This window comes from Triticum aestivum, chromosome 2A (genome assembly GCF_018294505.1).
Source record: "Triticum aestivum cultivar Chinese Spring chromosome 2A, IWGSC CS RefSeq v2.1, whole genome shotgun sequence".
NCBI lineage: Eukaryota > Viridiplantae > Streptophyta > Magnoliopsida > Poales > Poaceae > Triticum > Triticum aestivum.
The window spans coordinates 28,016,840-28,024,176 of NC_057797.1; the positions used below are offsets into that span (position 1 = coordinate 28,016,840).

The window sequence follows — 7,337 nt, forward strand, 5'->3', positions numbered from 1 at the left end:
TCTGACTAAAAATAGTCTCTTTTAGAGGCTAAAGTTTCAAGCACCCCTGACTAAAGAGAGGCTAGGACTAGTCTTGAGGCTAAAAAATTTTAGTCATAGGAAACCTACTAAAATATGTATTAGCTCTCTCTCTCATCATTTAATGCCTCTCCTTTAACACATGCGAATTCTGGATTGGAGGGTTTGAATGATAATAAATGCTCAATAACTTGATTTTAGTCTCTTTAGTATTTGGATCCAAGTATAGATGAGGCTAGCAAGTTTTAATCCCACTACTTTTAGACTACCCATAGTGGGAGTAACTTCAGTAGTAAAATCGAGTCCAACTCAGCAAATTTCCTTATGCGGCAATGAGTTAATGAGAAAAGAGGTATTAGTAGTAACTTAGCTAGTTACTGTAACATCACATGTCCCAATGCAATATGAGTCTATAACATAATAAATAAAGCTCTGCATGTTATCACAATTATGTTACTACCCACTATGAATGTAGTAACATAGTCTAGGGATATGTGCATGTTACTAGTGTATGTTACTCTCCATTATGGCTAGTCTTAGTCATGGGACTAAAACGTATTCAAACACCCTCTGAGTGGTGTGCCCAAGTTTTCGTTCAAAATTTTTTGAACGTGTGCAGCTTTTCGATTGGTTTGCCTAGCATTTTGTGCAAGAGTGTTTGACTTCCTCTATCTCACATGTGCCCTGTTCATTTGCATGTGCGTCTGTTGGGGGGATTCACGTATGCTCTAGAAGTGACTTGATTGGTTGGGGGTTTGCATGCGGGGGACGTGGTGGTTGGGCTCTGCATGCATGTGCCGTGAAGTGCACGCCTCTTTTTTTTCGAATGTGTTGGCTGATACACATGTTGGCACGTCATGGGGTTTGAGTTTGACACGTGCATGGATTTCTGTTGTTGGACGGTGCCGCTTCTAGCGTTGTTCTAGGCGTCGCTTGTGACGATGATTCTAGGCACGGTTTTCATCGTCGGTTCTGGTAGTTTGGAAGTTGTATAAATACGGGCCTTCTGCTTTCGTTTTTCCTTGCCTTGGATGACAACGAGAAGAGCACGGGAGGAGCCGGTGAGGGAAACACGGTGCACATGGACGGCGGGAGGTGCGGCCGGCGTGGAGTTCGCGTCAAAGCACACGCCGGAGGTGCTTCTCTTCTACTTTTTCCGGCCCTTCGCAGCCGATGTGTTCGCCTCGACAGTCCGTCCTTGCCGTCGTGGACTATGCATACTCTTTTGTCTGCCGACGACGGACGATGTGTAGCCGTTGCCCCAGTGGGTACACCGGCCGTGGCGCTGCCGACTCCCCGGGTGGGTAAATTGCAATCTCCTGGAGAGACGACTGCCTCCGGCTCGTTCTAGGCGGACAGAGCGACTGCTGCAGCGAGGCAGAGGTTCAGAGCAAAAGCTGAGGTCGGCCCTGAGCGACGCCGTTCAGGTCGGTGGCCACGCGCCTCGGGTTGCCACGCCGTTGACTCCAGCGGCAGGGGCGGCGCTCGCAACGGAATGCTCACCCTCCACGGTGGTGGCGACGAGGCTATCGTAGCATGCCTCGGGCTGCTTTTTGCCCACCTCGGTCGTCCTATCCACATGGGCCGGCCCGGCAGCGGCTAGCAGCAAAATCGCCAGCGCCGTGTGATGCCTGGGTTCCTGCCGCGGACAGTGGCGCGTTCTGCCCTTGCGAGATGGCGGCGGCGAGTATGCCACCGTCGAAGAAGAAGAGGGTGGAGGGCATGCCCTCCAAGAGCCTGATGGTCGCCGTCGCAAGCGCCTCAACAACCGTGAACCGTCTCTCCATGCTACGCTCCGTCATGCCCAGGATCATCAAGGTAAAGGCCAATCGTCAATCGATCTTGAAAGTTTAAGGGGTACAATCTTGGGAATAAATCTGAATGTGTGTTCTTGATTTTGGGCATCTAGATTGACAGAATGTCGATCCTGGGGACGCGATCGACTACATGAAAGCGCTTCTGGAGAGGATGTGGTGACTGCATCAGGAGGAGATGGAGGACGCGCATCCCAAGCCAGCGTGTTCCAGGAGCTGAACCCGACGAGATGATGGCCAGGAACATCCCCAAGGTGAGCAAACTAGGCGACTAGGCCACCCACTGTCGTCAACGGAGCTGGACTTTCCTGTCGTAGAGCTTGAAAAAATGGTGAGAGCAAGAGAAATGTTGGCTTGTGGTTGCACAGACTTGCAGTTCGAGGTGGAGCACAGAAAAATGGACGAGGGCTGCGGCCACGGCGACACCTGGGGTGGAGATCTACAACGTTGTCAAGCCGGGGCTTCTGCTATCGACGTTGACCACGTTGGCTTGCCTACTTTCTTGACCCTCTCTTTACAGATGCCTAATTCTTTCTTCTGGTCTACTTAAACGTACGAAGTGCTCTCAGCCAGTAATTTAAACGTACACACTCATGACATGTCTAGCGATCGGCTTTTTCACTTACTGTTAAGTTGATTTTTTTTTCTACGGATGTAGTATTACTTATGGTCGTTGCATGTTTGAGACACTCCTATCTCTTGTCATTGTCCACCCCCAACACATGATGAGTAGTGAAGTGACAGCTATATGGACTTGCCTTGGATCCAACAGCCATTAGAGCCATGCGCCGATGATGCAATTCCTACAGTCTTACACACAGCGAGCTTAATCTTAGACCATATATGTATACTCATGTGGTAGTAGTTCACTTAAATAATCTCCTTTGCATTAACCTATTTCTACAAAAGCCCAACTTCAAGCTTTAGTTCCAGTCCTTCCACCTAGATTATAATATATTTAAAGACTTTCACTCTGATGGTCCAGTTTTTCTTTTTCTGCTCACAAATAGTTGCATTGGTTACCACATGTCTTTTCCATCTTGAGCTCTTATATATGTATCAATGTACTTTTTTTTCATGTAATAGCATCTTTTTTGCGAGTAATTTATGTAATAGCATATAACACAAGTGAACCCACCACATATTTTCTCTCTAGCTTATAAAGAACTCTTCAGGATTCTATCAAGAAGTATAGATGGGCGCGGCGTGCCGCAGTGCAGGTTAAGCTAGTTTATATTAGAGGGGTGAAAGTCAAATGGGCGAGGTTACTGCTCCAGTGGCGGCGGACATATTCATATTCAGTAGAGGAAAAGACTGGGCGCCAATTGTGTTGAGGAATGCCGGATCACAGGCCGGAAATGCTGTATAAAGACTTCTTGAACGAGCTGCTGAAAGCGATGTTGATAGCTGTACTAGTTTGTAGTTAAAAGAATCTCGGGTCTTTTACCTTTGATGTCCAGTTTTGGACTTCTTTTGTTGGTCTGTCTGTAATAATTAGGAAGGTTTGTTTGTCTTTCAATTTCAGTAAATGAAATTGGGGAGCAACCCATGGGAATTGGACGAGTAGCATCCACTGTTTAGCATAAGTAGTAGGTGCATTCAGATTATAGGAAGTCAAACCCGGATAATACATGATATACCTGGAACCTCTATCACTACAACCATTATAGCTTGGACAAGTTCAGATTACTACAAGGGTCAAACCCGGATAATACATAGCATGTACTCCCTCCGTAAACAAATATAAGAGCATTTGGATCACTACTGTAGTGATCTAAAATGCTCTTATATTTCTTTACAGAGGGAGTACTTAATAATGCCTGGAACGTTGATCACTAAAACCATGATGCATTCAGATTACAGGAGTCAAACCCGGAAAATAGATAAGCTACTTAATGCCTAAAGCCTTGATCACTAGAACCATGATAGCTAAAACTAAGATAGTGTGTTTGTTATAACCCACTAAAGTTAATATGGTATACTCATAAAGATCACAGCAGTTGTAGGCACTAGTATAAGAAGAGCAATGTCACATTTCTTCTCAAATTTGCGAAGCCTTCTTGCGGAAATTTTCTCGAGGATCAGGCAATTGACGACTGCACATAGAAGGGTGATTATGTTAAGAGGAAAAGTTATGTATTACGTACATGTTCTGTTCACGGGCACATAAAACATAGTGTACACAAAGTTTATAATCTGGTCAATAAGCATGCAAGCGTTATTTGTATAACAACTTCCTTGTCTGAGAATACAGAGCAACACATTCTGCTCACACATAAAGGTTTTGAGACCGAGAGTGTTCATGAACAGTATCAAGCGTAATTATTATAATAATAAATTCTGGTCATTTACCTGTGAAGTTCTTTCAAAAAATCCAAATCTTTCTGTACATTCTTCATGTTCTGCTCAAAACTTGCTTGATTGCGTTTGCTTTGCTCGCGCAGTTTGGCACGCGCTTCATCAGAATAAAACAGTTCTTCTTCCTAATGTTAAAGTGCATGTGTAGAGGTTAAAAATGCTAGAATTTCATCAAGAAGTTGCAATAAAGTAAATAATCATGCATGCCTCAAGTTGAGAAAGACCAAATAAATTTTAAATTTTGGTCCATCGTCAAATCTAAATAAGTAATCCTTGTTGACTTTTGTAATAATAGAATATATCCTTACAAAAACCTTTCACCATCCAAACATCCTCTCATATAAAAGGGTTATTGATTTCTCTAAAAAGTTTTAAAAAAATAGATGATACTAAGGGGAAAAGAGTAAAATTGCATCGTCTGGGATCAGATCTAACTTAGGTAGTCGGTTTGTCTAGAAAGCTGTAAATTAGATGAAACTAGACGAAAAAAAAGGAAAATCACACGGGCGGGGTCTGATCTAACTTGTTGTGGGTGATTTGTCTAAAAAGTTGTAAAAAATTACTCTCTATGCAACTTAATAGAGAACAAAATCGACCAGCGGGAATCAGATATTTTGTGATGACTGATTTGTCTAAAACAAAAGTGATAAAATTTTATGAAGCTAGCAAAATCGCGGTGGCTATATAAGTTGTAAATTAGATGAAACTAGAGAAAGAAACAGCAAAATCGAACCGCCGATTATCAGATCTAACTTGTAGAGCATGGAAGCAGAGATAGCTCACCTCTGGCTGTGGGACATGGGACATCAAGCGAGAACACGCCGGCGGCGAGAGCCCCGTACGGGGGGCATCCCGAGCGACCTACCAAGGGCAGGCATCTTCCTCAGGGCAGAGCGAAGCGCCATCAGGTATGTCAGAGCAAGGCGTCGTCGATCTAGGGTTTGTTTGGGTGGTCTGATTTCGCTTCCCTGGCAAAAGGGGCCTCACATTATATAGAACAGGAGCGGACGGACCAGGTCGCTCTCCGACTCGCATCGTATTCCAACTCCTGGGTAAATTTTATTTTATTTTTTGAGAAACAACTCCTCGGTAAGTTTTCTTTTAGACGAAACAGCGCTTTTTTATATTTCAATCAAACAAGGTTTGTGGGATACAAATGTTACTAGGAGGATTGGAGAGCCACGAATAACGTCCCACATCCAAGCTAGTAGCCATCTTAGCAATAGTCTGAGCCTCAAAATTGTGCTCGCGCTGCTCGTGGCATATTTCACATGCCAAAAAAAGGATCTACGAGAGTTAATCTCCTTCACTATCATACAGTACTCACTACGCTGCTCTGTCTCCTTAAGCTCATGTATGACTCTCAGACAATCGGTAGTGATATGGATCTTGCGAAGTGCCAAATCCTCACCTAGAACTTGAGCTTCTTGACACGCAAACGCTTTCAAAGTTTCAGGCTCCGTCAAACCTTCAAAAACAACCGCAAGAACCCTCAGGTAATTTCCATGTTCATACCTACACACAACTCCCACGGCTCCTTTGTTTGTATTTTTTGTCACTGCTGCATTAGCGTTAAGCTTTGCATGTTTCACGGGCGGTGGCTTCCATGCTTGAGGAGCTCAAATGGTAGCTGAACAATTACTTCTACTTTGGCCCCTCTGACTTCCTCGCACCTCATCTAAATACCTACTAATAAAGAGATGTGTGGACAATGGGCTTTGAAATTCTTGCTTGTGGATCGCTTTTGCAACTCCTCGGTAAGTAGGTCCGGTTCCGCCACCAACATACTAACTTGTAGCGCTGGCCTAACTCGATCCCCATTTCTTTTCTCTAAACACAGTACACACGCTAAAATTCTCAAAAAAAGAATACATACGTTAAACGTGCAGTACATACACTTCTCCCTACTAGTATAATATAATCGTGTACGTGCCAACCCAAGTCCAATTTCACAGTGATACTAAAAAAACGCCCGTGCGTTGCAACGGGGCCACATAATTATAAGAGTTCAACATTAATCATGTTAATATTACATTTAATATTTTTATACATATCAAGTGACATTGACGACCTTTTTTACCATCAAATCCTCACACACACAGACACTCTCTCCCTCCCTCTTCCTCACTCTCTCTCCCCCTCTCTCCTCGCTCTCTATCTCTAACACACACACACACATATCCATGTTATTGGGTACGGGACCATAATCCATCTATTTCACACACACACGCTAGTGCATAACAATATGAGTTATGTGTATTATATTTGCCACCACAATTGAGGGAATTAATTTCATGTAAATCGGCCAGCCACAGCTCCATGACAAACAATACATCTAAATTCTCAGCGTTATTTTTATGTAATATGCATTATCTTTATACTATTTCTTGAATGTGTTCAAACTATTACTTGAACTTGCTACCACCTCTCTCTCTCTCTATCTCTCTCTCTCTCTCTCACACACACACACACACAGAGACACTGATATTATAGGACCAAAAACTTTTACCAATTACCATACTGTTACTTTTGTTATCCACAAAATGCAGTGAGATAATTTTGAGGAAATAAAATGCAGAGTTGACCAAAACACTTAACCATTATACTTGATGTAGAAGATGATAAAAGTATAAGCCTGCTGACAGCAGCACCAAATGAAACTTCAAGAACACCAGCACAAGGATTAAAATCTATAACCATACAAAATCAACTTCAACATGACTCTCCTTCCTTAATTTCCTTCTCTAATCTTCATCTTGCCCATGTGTTGCAGCTCGTTCCAGACAGAAATAAAACATGAGCTGTTGTGACTTGCAAGGAGCATCAACGTATGTATAGACAAATTTTCTTAATATTAGTTCATAGCGAAAACCTAGGAATATCAAAGCAATGGTTGAATTACCTTTGAGTCTTTAACATCCAATTAGAATGTGGTGCATGTGTAGGTGAGGTGAAGCCCTGGAATATATGACAGCCTAGCCACTTTGACAGTGGGGAAAACTATAGACCAAGCCTCCTCTTTGCACACATCTTCCCATGGGAGTGGACTTACACGTCCCTCTCCCTTGCTCTGTGCTCTACTAATGCAAGCCACACAAGCTAGCTAGCAATGGTCGTTTTCTGATACACGCTGAAGCTGGATGACCT

General features: G+C 43.4%; 1 long non-coding RNA gene across 1 annotated transcript; it reads right to left on the reverse strand.

Moving 5' to 3' along the window:
• Window positions 1-3,636: 3,636 nt before the first annotated feature.
• Window positions 3,637-5,143, reverse strand: LOC123184439 (uncharacterized). The gene is made up of 3 exons (XR_006492968.1): window positions 4,974-5,143; window positions 4,185-4,315; window positions 3,637-3,928 (listed from the first exon to the last, which is right to left on the reverse strand). It is a non-coding gene; the product is annotated as an uncharacterized lncRNA (long non-coding RNA).
• Window positions 5,144-7,337: the final 2,194 nt, after the last annotated feature.